This window comes from Pelophylax lessonae (genome assembly GCF_965119305.1).
Source record: "Pelophylax lessonae genome assembly, chromosome: 10".
In the NCBI taxonomy this organism is placed as follows: Eukaryota; Metazoa; Chordata; class Amphibia; order Anura; family Ranidae; genus Pelophylax; species Pelophylax lessonae.
This window is the reverse complement of record NC_138777.1, coordinates 158886289-158899014: the sequence shown is the minus strand read 5'-3', so window position 1 is coordinate 158899014 and position 12726 is coordinate 158886289. Positions and strand designations below refer to the sequence as shown.

Genomic DNA, 12726 nt, shown 5'->3' with positions numbered 1-12726 from the left:
GATTAGGCAGGGAGAGATTAGGAGACACAGGACAGAACAATCGTCCGTTAGCGATCTACATCGATTTTGCTGTGTGGGGGGTGGTGCAGTGAACAATCTTTTTGCCCTCACTTGAGCCCACTGAGGAGGAGGGAGAAAAAAATATATTTTTATCAGTCTGTTGTGTGCAGCGTTCAGCTATATTTTACTACAGATTGCTGTTCTAATCTGCTATTTAAAAATTACAAAGTTAAAAGGGGAATTTTTTTTTTCCCCTTCATAGCCTGCTGCTGACCATGACATAAAACATAAGGCACTGCTGTGTTCACATATGCTATTGAAAAATCACCAATTTTATATACTTTTTTCTATTCCACTATTCAATATACACCCTTTTGGGGTAAAAAAAAATTAAATTGCGGCATAGTCTGTATCGGTACGTGTGAGATAGACCTTTTTATATTTTTTTCTTTTCTTCTATTCAATATACACCCTTTTGGGGTAAAAAAAATTAAATTGCGGCATAGTCTGTATCGGGACGTGTGAGATACACCTTTTAAATTTGTTTGGCGCATCTCCTTCCACCGCCGAGGATTGCAGGGCGCTTCAGTTTGCCTCCTGTTCCGAACTCCTCCTACTCCTCTTCCTCATCCTCCCTTTAGGGTACAAAAAATTGTAATCGGGGCCTAGTCTGTGTTTGTACGTGTGAGATACACCATTTTATGATTTTTTTTCTATTCCGCTATTCAATATACACCCTTTTGGGGTGAAAAAAATTTAATTGTGGCATACTTTGCATATTTGACTGAGATACACCCGTTGTATTTGTATACTGTTTTTCTATTCCGCTATTTAATAAATACCCTTTTGGGGTAAAAAAAAATTAAATTGCGACATAGTTTGCATATTTGACTGTGAGATACACCTGTGCGATACTGTTTTGTTCCGCTATTCAATAAAAACACCTTTCTAGGTCAAGATCATATATTACAGAAATATGAGGAGAACGTCAAATAGGGGGCGTGGCCTGGGTCGTGGTGCTGCTGGTATAGCTCCTGTTGCAAGGAGAGGACGTGGTCGATCTGTGCCAGCTACACGCACAAGTGAAACACCTTCCTCAAGTGTGAGTAGGTGACAGAACCTGCAGCAGTATTTGGTAGGGCATCATGCGCCTCTACAAGTGTTGAGGCAAGAACAAGTACAGGCGATAGTAGATTGGGTTGCTGACAGTGCCTCCAGTTCCTTCACATTGTCTCCCACCCAGTCCAAACGTCTTTCACCTCGCAAATCAGGCAAGCAGTCTGAGCCCCAAGTCATGCAGCAGTCTCTTCTTCTTTTTGATGACTCTGTCAGCAGGGTTTCCCAGGGCCATCCACCTAGCCCTGCCCCAGAAGTGGAAGAGATTGAGTGCAGCGATGCCCAACCACTTATTTCTCAAGATGAGTACATGGAAGGACCATCGCAGCACGTCTCCGATGATGACGAAACGCAGGTGCCAACTGCTGCGGCACTCAGAATTGTGGAGACCGACAAGGAGGGCAGGGGTGAAGACTGGGTGGAAGATGATGTGGAGGATGATGAGGTCCTCGACCCCACATGGAATGAAGGTCGTGCAGGTGACCTGAGTAGTTTGGAGGAAGAGGCGGTGGTCGCACAGAGCCACCAGCACAGCAGAAGAGGGAGCAGGGTGCAGAAGCGGAGCGGCCGTGCCCTAGACACTACGCCTGCTACTGCCCAACGCAGCAAGGGACCGAGCGCACCAAAGCCAGCTCAAAGGAGTTCTCTAGCGTGGAAGTTCTTCAGACAATGTGCTGATGACAGGACACGAGTGGTTTGCACCCTGTGCAATCAGAGCCTGAAGCGAGGCATAAACCTTCTCAACCTGAGCACAACCTGCATGATCAGGCATCTAAGTGCAAAGCACGAGCTGCAGTGGAGTAGACACCTTCAAAACCAAGAAAGGTCTCTGGCTCCTCCTGCTTCCTCTTCTGCTGCAGTCTAGGCCTCTTCATCCACCTCTGTAGTGATACCGGCACCTGCCACCCCGCAAACAGACGATCTGTCAGCAACACCACTACCTGGGTCACCAACCATCTCCACAATGTCCCGTGGAAGCGTTCAGCTTTCCATCTCCCAAACACTTCAGAGGAAGAGGAAGTACCCCCCTACCCACCCGCGATCCCTGGCCCTGAATGCCAGCATTTCAAAATTCTTGGCCTTTGAAATGCTGTCATTCCGTCTGGTGGAGACGCACAGTTTTAAAAGCCTTATGTCGGTGGCTGTCCCACAGTACGTCGTGCCCAGCCGCCACTACTTTTCCAGGCAAGCCATCCCTTCCCTGCACAACCAAGTGGGGGAAAAAATCAGGTGCACTGCGCAACGCCATCTGTGGCAAGGTCCACCTAACTACCGATACGTGGACCAGTAAGCACGGTCAGGGGCGTTATATCTCCCTAACGGCACACTGGGTAAATGCAGTGGCGGCTGGGCCTGAGGCGGATGGCAAATTGGCGCATGTCCTTCCACCACCGAGGATTGCAGGGCACTTCAGTTTGCCTCCTGTTCCTAACTCCTCCTACTCCGCTTCCTCATCCTCTACCGCCTCCTCATCCGGTCAGTGTAACACCTTCACCACCAACTTCAGCACAGCCAGGGGTAAACGACAGCAGGCAGTTTTAAAACTTGCCTGTTTGGGGGAAAACAACCACACACCGCGCAGGAGTTGTGGAGGAGCATGGAACAGCAGACAAATGAGTGGTTGCTGCCAGCAAGCCTCAAGCCCGGCCTGGTGGTGTGCGATAACGGGCGAAATCTCATAGCAGCTCTGGGCCTAGCCGGTTTGACGCACATCCCTTGCCTGGCGCATGTGCTGAATTTGGTGGTGCAGAGGTTCCTTAAAAATTACCCCGATATGTCAGAGCTGCTGCAGAAAGTGCGGGCCGTCTGTGCGCACTTTCGGCGTTCTCACCCTGCTGCTGCTCGCCTGTCAGCGCTGCAGCATAACTTCGGCCTTCCCGCTCACCGCCTCATATGTGACGTGCCCACAAGGTGGAACTCCACCTTGCACAGGCTGGAAAGACTGTGAGAGCAGAGCAGGCCATATTGGAGTTTCAGCTGCAGCACGCACGCGTGAGTCACTCTGCGGAACAGCACCACTTCACCACCAATAACTGGGCCTCCATGCGAGACCTGTGTGCCTTGTTGCGCTGTTTTGAGTACTCCACCAACATGGCCAGTGCCGATGACGCCGTTGTCAGCTTAACTATCCCACTTCTATGCCTCCTTCAAAAAACGATTCAGGCGATGATGGAAGAGGATGTGGCACAGGAGGAGAAGGAAGAGGGTCAATTTCCAAGGCTTTCAGGGCAGTCATTCACAAGTGGCTCCGAGGGTGGCTTCCTGCACCCACAAACGCCAGGTACACAATTGTCCAGCAGGGGCACAGTTCTGGAGGATGAGGAGGAGGAGATGGAGGAGGAGATGGAACCATGTTCACAGCAGGGTGGCACCCAGGCCAGCTCATGGCCATCACTGGTGCGTGGCTGGGGGGATACAGAGGACACAGACGATACACCTCCCACAGAGGACAGCCTTTCGTTGCCTCTGGGCAGCCTGGCACACATGAGCGATTACATGCTGCAGTGTCTCCACAACGACCGCCGAGTTGCCCACATTGTAACTTGTGCTGATTACTGGGTGGCCACGCTGCTGGATCCCCGTTACAAGGACAACGTACCGTCCTTAATTCACTCACTGGAGCGTGATCGCAAGATGCTCGAGTACAAGCGCACGCTGGTAGACGCGATGCTGCTGGCATTCCCACCTGACAGTGGGGCCACAGTGGAAGCACAAGGCCAAGGCAGAGGAGGAGGATGAAGAGGTCGCCAACGCAACCAGGGCACCGCCAGCACCTCAGAAGGCAGGGTTAGCATGGCCGAAATGTGGAAAAGCTTTGTCAGCACGCCACAACAAACAGCAGCACCAGCAGCTCATATGGAACGTCTTAGCAGGAGGCAGCATTTCACCAACATGGTGGAGCAGTATGTGTGCACACGCCTACATGTAGTGAATGACGGGTCTGCCCCCTTCAACTTCTGGGTCTCCAAATTGGGCACATGGCCTGAGCTTGCCCTTTACGCCTTGGAGGTGCTGGCGTGCCCTGCAGCCAGTGTATTATCTGAACGTGTATTTAGCACGGCTGGGGGCGTTATCACAGACAAGCGCAGCCGCCTGTCCAGAGACAATGTGGACAAGCTCACATTCATTCAAAAATGAACCAGGCATGGATCCCACGGGACTTTTCTGTACCTTGTGCAGAATAGAGATGGATACCGACATTACCCAGCCATTGTTATATTTTTGATCTTTCTCACTCTTTTGGGGTGTACCCTAATTTAAAAAATGACTAAAAAAAAAAAAAGCAGTGTTGGATACCTCGTCCCCCTCCACTGCCGCTTCCACCTACACTGCCACATCCACCGCCACCTCAACCTCCCTCCTACTCCATATGGGCCTCGTCCTTCACAGATGAAGAAAATTGTTTTATTTTTCTGTTTTTTTTTGTTGTTTTAAGTTATTTCCCTATCCACATTTGTTTGCAGAGCACTTGCCATGCTCTTAGCTACATTTTTCTGCCATTTGCAGCACTCTAGCCCTTTCCATTGTTTTGTTAGAGCCATTTTAGTGCCTGAAAGTTCGGGTCCCCATTGACTTCAATGGGGTTCGGTGTCTGGGTAAAGTTCGGAAAAAGTCCGGGTCACGGACCCGGACTTTTTTTTCAAGTTCGGCCCGCCGAACACAGACATCCAGGTGTCCGCTCAACTCCAATAACTAACTTTATTATAGATAACCCACTATTCTCTTCATAAAAGATATATTCATGTGTCCAGTTAAGTAGGTCTCAAATATCTCTGAAGTTAGATTTGATAAGTTAGCCACTGACCTGGTGACCTCTTAAGCAATGAACTCTGGACAAGAGAACAAATGGAAGACAACTGGACAAGATGACATTCATACTTCTATATTAGGATTTGACCTTATGCCAGGTTCCCAATAACATGTTTTAAAGAGAGCCTGTGAAAGTTAGCATAATTGTAAAATCCATGATAAAGCCGGATCAATAAAATAATTCTACAGCTAAAATGTGTGAGTTAAAATGTGAAGAAGCCCCCTCATAGAAGAGCAAGAAAATGTAATAAAATGTAAAAAACAGGATTAACGTATAACTAAAACTAAAGGCAAAACTTTATTTTCCAGTTTTGGAAAGAGTGGAGAGGAATTAGAACACCTCTTAGATTTTTACTGCTGTTCATGTCCTATTTGTCCTGTTTATCACTGAAAGTGAAAGAAAATCCCAAATACAGTATTGCGTTGTCACCAGAACAGGAATAGAGAATTTATTTCTGTGGGTGGGCTGCCCTACACATGAGAATTGCACAAAAAAAATTCAGGCATCTTTTTTTTTAAATCACTTCGCAGAACAACACAAGACAATAAGTTACCATGCATTATGGTGTGACTTAGTGCACACATTGGCTAATGCATTTGAGGTGGCATTAAGAATGAATGGCACCGTAGCGCACCTCTCAGAACATATCGCGTTTTCATGCGCTACAGGAATGTGTAAAATATTGCACGTTCTCGTGTTAAGTGCAGATGGGCAAATTTGGATATCAAAAATGTGTTGCCCCCAAAAGACATCAGTAAAGTAAAGGGCACTTCTAACTAGCTTGGGGCCCCAAAAACAGATTGAGGACCCCAGCTTGCTTCTCAGCCTAAAGGTTACATAGCAAGCCAATACAGTATGAGCTATGGTCCCCTGGGCCAGAAGTCATAAAGGCAGCACATGTGGGCATCTCCTCTCCTCATGTCCTCCTCTCTATACAGGACAATGTTGGCTGGATGCAAGCTGTTTACTTTATTTGAGAGACCAGAAAAGCAAAGCCAGCCAGGTGCCCAAGAGACGAATGGCGCCTGCCCATTGTGAATAAAAAAAAAACCTGCCAGGGACGTGTATTTGCTCGGGACAAATCTCTCAAAACAGGGATAAATGGTAAACTAAATAGTGACTATAGCCTGAAATAGGAACACACCAAGCTGCACAATAAAATAAATAAAGTGAATAAAAAAAATGAAATTAAGTATGGCAATAATTCAGTGAATATGCTTGGATACTCCCAAGAATGTTCCATACGAAAAATCAAGAACAATGAAAGTTCATAAAAAAAGTCCCACAGTGCTGGAAAAGTGAAACAGTTCCAAAAACAAGTGTTTATTAAAGTGGACCATTCAGATATGTGAATCCCGTGAGTTGAATTACTCGAACCACCTTGATATCCACCACCACCAGTGTGACAACCACTCCCATCAGTTGGCAACTCACCAAAGGTTGTTGCACCCCATTCTCATGGTGTGGGCTAGTGCGCTGCAGGGAATAAATCACGCCAGTAATCCTTAGCTTCCTTCTCCAAACCAACTCCCACGAAGTCGTATATAGAAAAGAAAATCTCCACTAGGGATACCGTTTTACTTCATTTATTGAAAACACAAATCCCTAATCCATTGCACTTACATAAATACAAGAGATAAAAGCACATTACTAATTGAACGGGGGATACGGAACGTTGCACCGGTCCTCACCACCTCCACGCTGGTACAAGGAACCCTAGGAGCCATCCTCTGTTCCTCCGAATGATAGTCGGGACGGGTTTGCCATGTAGCCATGCCATGACTACCGTGGCTACACGGCAAACCGGACTATCATTCGGAGGAACGGAGGACAGCTCCTAGGGTTCCTTGTACCAGCGTGGAAGTTGTGAGGACCGGGGCAATGTTGCATGCGTGGGAGTGACATCATTGCAACTCCGGCCAGTCAGAGCTGGGAACCCGGAAGCAAGATGGGTGAAGATGGAGGCGCCTGCAGTGCTGACTTCGACGCAGGAGGGCTTAATTTTCAGGTAAGTTTAACATAATGTGCTAGTATGCGATGCAAACTAGGACATTATGGCTTTACTCCACAGGTCACCCCCCCCCCCCAAAAAAAAAACTCTAGCGGTTTACAATCGCTTTAATGCATTTTCCACAATTCTCTGGGTTTATGGACACACCAGGGGAGTATAAATCCTTCAGCTTTCCTCCCTCGGTAGCTCAGAGAGGCCACACCGGATGAGGCAGAGACAGGTGGGCAAGTGATCTGCAGCCAGGTAAGAGGCCCTCCACTGTCAGAACTGGCATGCAGGCAGCCGGGCCGGGCCCTAATTGCAGGCAGCTTCTCTGAAGAGCCAGCTACTTTGGAAGAGCCGCTCCAGTTCCATTGGTGTGGCCCTTGTATCTGTTCAGCTGTTATGTTACCACAGCTACCCTGGACATCACTGTGGGAGACACAGATTATGAGGTTAATCGCAAGTAACTGTTTGTGCTCTGAACTGTTTCACTTAAAGTGGTTGCAAAGCGTTATTTTTTTTTTTTTGCCAAAAACAATAAACATAATATACTTACCTACATTGTGCAATGGTATTGCACAGAGTGGTCCCTTTTGTCTCTTTCTGGGGTCCCCTGCCAGCAATCTCGGCTCCTCCTCCCTTTCGAGTGCCCCATAGCAAGTTATTTACTATAGGGGCACTCGTGCAGGCTCGATCCCTAGCTGGGTCTTGTGCATCTATAAACACACACAGCGTGGTTTGGCCCCGCCCCAGCTCCTTCCCCATAGGATTTAATTGACAGCAGCAGGAGCCAATGTCTCCCCCTGCTGCCTCTGAGTCCTGTGGGAAGAGGGAGAGCAGATCTGCTGTTCTTGGGCACAGCTCTGGATTGAGATAAGCACTTAGGGGGTGCTGGGGGGAGCTGATCAATGAATGTTTTTTTCACTTTAAAGCCTAGTAGACACGATCAGAAAATCGGACAAAAAATAACGCTTTGCAAGTATTAGTACATGGCTTTTGACTGTTCATGTGAATTTCCGTGAAGGGACAAACACAAAAGTTTTATCATACGATTTTCATGTTTTCAGTACAGCATTTGTCTGAAAAAAATCAGAAGACCAAGGCCATGCATGCTCAGAAACGAAAGAATACATTACATTACAATACAACACTTTACATCACTTCCAAAGTTGTATTCTGTCGTACGAGAATTTTCATAACTAAGTAACCTCTTCATTTTCGATATGAGACTAGCATGCAAAACAAACGAAAAATCATTTGTCTGATATTCTCATGATTGAGCCCCTAGCGCTCAAGCGGGGCTCCATGGGACAATGCAAAGTGCGCTGGTTCTCTTCCCCTCCCCTTTTTATGTTACAAGTTGCCCTGGGAGATGGCAGAAGACCGGAGTGCATAGCAACATCTCCTTATTGGCCAATTCGGGTTAGCATGCACAGGGGCTATAAGAGCGTCCGTTTTCCCGCTCTGGCAGCCACCTGAGCAGAGCGGCTGCTCACACTGACTTGCAATAGAAGAGCTTCTTCATCGTCTAATACAATAATCAGAGGGCTGGGGAGGTGCAGAGTGGCAAAGGGGGTACTTAGAAGAGGAGGCTGCTCCCGTCCACCCTCCCTTCTTTCAAAAATTTGTCATAGCTTTTGTTAGTGGGGTTTGTCATGCAGTGCAGTTCTGGATGGACTATATGAAACGATTAGTAAATAAACTGATATATGGTCCTTATGTAACTTAAAAGTTAAAATTTATTGATGAAGTTTTATAGATTATAATTTAATTTGGATTACCCCTTAATAAACGCCGTATCCATTATAGTCCATAAATTAAAACAAAAGTTGTGTTTGTCTCTTCATTTCAGGTTTTATCTTTTAGTCCTTTGTACTGCCCCATGTACGAGGCATAATGCAGAGAATGCATTAAAGTAAAAACATTTTGCTTTTACTTTAAGTAAGTTATAGTAAATACAGTTTATACAATACACTTTTAGAGTCTTACAAGGACTACTGTATCAGGGGAGGACTGGTCCAGGGGGCAGGGGGGCAATTGCCCCCTGGGCCGCTTTGATGCCTCGTAAAAAGGCTGCACCGCTTCTGCCACAGACATGCCTAAAGGATTCCAGGTGAAGAGAGGTAAAAAGTCCCTGCTGCTGACCTACTGAGTGCGGGTTGAAGACAAGGACAAAGAGCAGGCCTCCCCCGCTCAGCATGGATGGTGTAAACTGTGTCTGAGCAGAGGCCGGTTCCATGCCCCACTGGAGACTTTTCTGCCCCAGCCACCCCCAACCGAGCTGTTCCAGCTCTCCCCAACCTCCCCCTGCTGGCCATCTGGATCTGGAGCAGGGCTTCAGCTTGGGATGGGGGTCAGGAGGAGGATTGGGAGAGTGGGTGAGAGAAAGTGGGAGGGGGGCTGAGTCGCTGCACCATGGGCCTCTGGTTTGTACTTGCCCCCTAGGCCAAAAGTTACCATTCTGCCCCTGTACTGTATACAGCTACAAGTTACCCTGACTGAGACACTACTGTGAATAGTCTGTTAGTAATAGGACTCTGCAATGTATGCATTTTTTTTGCCCTCTCGATCCTCTTTTACATTACTGCTTCTAACTGCACCCCCCAAAACCATTCGCTCTGTACACAGCGCACCCTCAAAAACCCTTCGCTCTGTACACAGTGCACCCTCAAAAACCCTTCGCTCTGTACACAGCGCATCCTCAAAAACCCTTCGCTCTGTACATAGCGCATCCCCCAAAACCCTTCGCTCTGTACACAGCGCACCCCAAAACCCTTTGCTCTGTACACAGCACACTCCCACGTTCTGCGCTTTGTACACAGCCCACCCCCAAACCCTTCGCTCTGTACACAGCACACCCCCAAAACCCTTTGCTCTGTACACAGTGCACCCCATATACAACCAGCCCTTTGAGGGCAGCCATAACGTTGATGCGGCCTGCGATGAAAGTGAGTTTGAAACCCCTGCTCTAGATTTTCACATTACATAAACAATCGAATGAAGGCTCCTTGACTGCTGGAAGCTTGGCAGCTACGTGAGCGTTAACCTAAAACAGGGAGGTTAAGTGGCTGTGATGCGATTTGCCACTAAGGTACGCGGTGACTGTGTGGAGCCTGAACTCTAGAGAAGGCTACGCAAGGGTACATCCCACTACTTTAAGGAGATTCTGATGTCACAAGAGTTGTCCACCCACGCGCCTGTTGTAAGTTTCGTCACAGCTTCATTGGCGGTTTTACCTCGTCAGTGATGGATTTCGCTTTTTGAGCTATACCCTCAAATTTAATTCTGGGATGAGTTTAATGCCTGTCTCGCACTGATGGAAGAGACAGGCCTCCTAGATTATTTGTGTTTTGTTATGGATGCTCACGGTAGAACTGTGACTGGCAGTTATGTAGTATTTTAAGTATTGTTACAGTTGGTAAGTTAAAGTTAAGCCCCGTACACACGTGCAGATTGTCGGCCGAAAAGATTCGGCCGACGACCGATCGGCCGATTTTCGGCTTGTTGGTATGATGCTTCCGACAGCCGACAGCGCACTTTCGGCTGAACAGAATCTGTCGTACAAGCATTAAAATTTTTGTATGCTGACACCAGAACGGCCGATTGTTCGCCAGTCAGTACAGATTTTGGCCGACAGACAGCAGATTTGCAAGACTGGGCATGCTCAGAAAAGAAAAAACACAGGGAAAGTTAACCATCACATGACATCACTTCTGCAGTCGGCTGTTGTTGGCGGACAAAATTCGTGTGCAGTCCTTTGCACTTTTCAGCGGACACGACAGCCCGGGGACAAAAGACGGCCGATCGTTCGGCCGACGATCGGTACGTGTGTACGGGGCTTAAAGCTGTGGCCTTACCCTAATTCCAACTTAAATCAGTCTGTGCGTCTTTTTGGGGGGCAAGGTGTTGGTTTGTTAATAGCTGGATAAAATGCGCCTATGCTTCTCAGCAGTAAAGTATTTCTTGAAAACAGACAAGCACATTCCAAAACGAAGGTGACCAGATTTTTAATTTTTATTGTTAAATGGCACAGGACTGCATAATACACAGAGCGCTGGTCACAGGACTACATAATACACAGAGCGCTGGCACAGGACTGCATAATACACAGAGCGCTGGCACAGGACTGCATAATACACAGAGCGCTGGCACAGGACTGCATAATACACAGAGCGCTGGCACAGGACTGCATAATACACAGAGCACTGGGCACAGGACTGCATAATACACAGAGCGCTGGGCACAGGACTGCATAATACACAGAGCACTGGGCACAGGACTGCATAATACACAGAGCGCTGGGCACAGGACTGCATAATACACAGAGCGCATTCATTCTAAAACATTTTGTATCTGCCGCTAACACTCATTAAAATAAACACAATCCAGGTGAACATCTTATACTAAGGTTTAGCAGACCCCTTTAAATCTGAAGCCAGAAGTCTGACATAAGACTGCGCCTTTCCTGTAGCAGAGACCTGCACTGCATCAATGCCAATACAATCCCACTGTTTGCCATCAACCACTCCCTGCTCTATGTATCAGAACTGGATGAACTTAGGGAAGTCAGCTGTCCCTAGATCACCCAAATATTTCTGTGCACTGTATAGGAATCCTGATAGCAAGGCTTTCCAAAGATCTACTACAAATAATAAATACCATGCAGTGATCTCTGACAGCACATGGTGCATAGCCTTCCTCCTAAGGATGGGAAAATGTTCCAGAAACTAATAACTCCGCAGTTCTATTCCTGGCAGAGATCCATGGCTGTGCTATGCAGGTTGCTGAAGGTTACTGAAGTTGATCAGTTTATTAATTCAGTATATGTCTCATCTGCTTCTTCTAGCTGCATGTTTAAAGCATAAAAGTAGCGATCTCACCTGATTAGAGAGTAGAGTGATAAGCAGTGGCCCGATCCCTGTCTTGTGCTGTCTCTGTCCTCTCTAGTCCGGACATAGTGATGATGACAGCACGAACAGCTGCAGGCCCTTCCCAGGGACGTCCTCACTGCAGTGGGAAGGGCTGGCTGGAGCCTGGGTCTGTCTGCTGCACTCCATCTACACAGCTAATACTAGTAAGGGGATAGTGGATGAAGGGGGCACTTCACATCAAAACATATTGGAGGCGATGGGTTTAGCTGGAGCCAGCAATTTTACAAGGATGCAGTTTAATATAAACCTGCAAACTTAACCCATTATTGCCATCAGAGCTCCTATAGTTAACCAAATAACTAAATAAATAAAATTGCACTTTTAGACCAGATAATGAAACTTCAAAGCCATACAGATTGCTCTAATATATATATATATATATATATATATATATATATATATATATATATATTATATATTGACAGCGCTATATAAGTACCTGAAATAAAAAATAAATATACACAGGGCTGCAGTTAGAAATCACAGGGCCCCGTACAGCCTACCTGGCAGCCCCCCAATATTTAAAGACAATATTTTCACAAAAAATACACTAAAATCATTATTAGCAGGCACAAACATAACATGGAACTTGCCCCTTTTTAATTGTTTTTTACATTTAAAAAAATATATATATTTTTAAAATGTTGAAAATGTTTACATTTTATTTTAGGATGTTTTATATAGAAAAAAAGAGGAAAAGTTTCCACTGGTCCTAGAACCCAATGAATGAAGGGAAAAAATGGGGATATAGGACTATAATGGATCTGCTATCTATAGTATAGAGGTAAGCAACAACATGGTAAAAAAAAAAAAAAAAAAACAAAGTTTATTCTTTAGTAAAATCATCAATACAAAAGACATACAACATAATCAAT

At 46.5% G+C, this 12726-nt stretch overlaps 1 protein-coding gene across 1 annotated transcript in view; it reads right to left on the bottom strand.

Moving 5' to 3' along the window:
- The window catches only part of LOC309565780 (transmembrane protein 272-like), a 101334-nt gene extending 89338 nt beyond the window's left edge, over positions 1 to 11996 (bottom strand). Inside the window, exon 1 of the mRNA XM_082270771.1 lies at positions 11801 to 11996. The gene's annotated coding sequence lies outside the window, so the exon portion shown is untranslated. The remainder of the gene's footprint in view (positions 1 to 11800) is intronic.
- Positions 11997 to 12726: the final 730 nt, after the last annotated feature.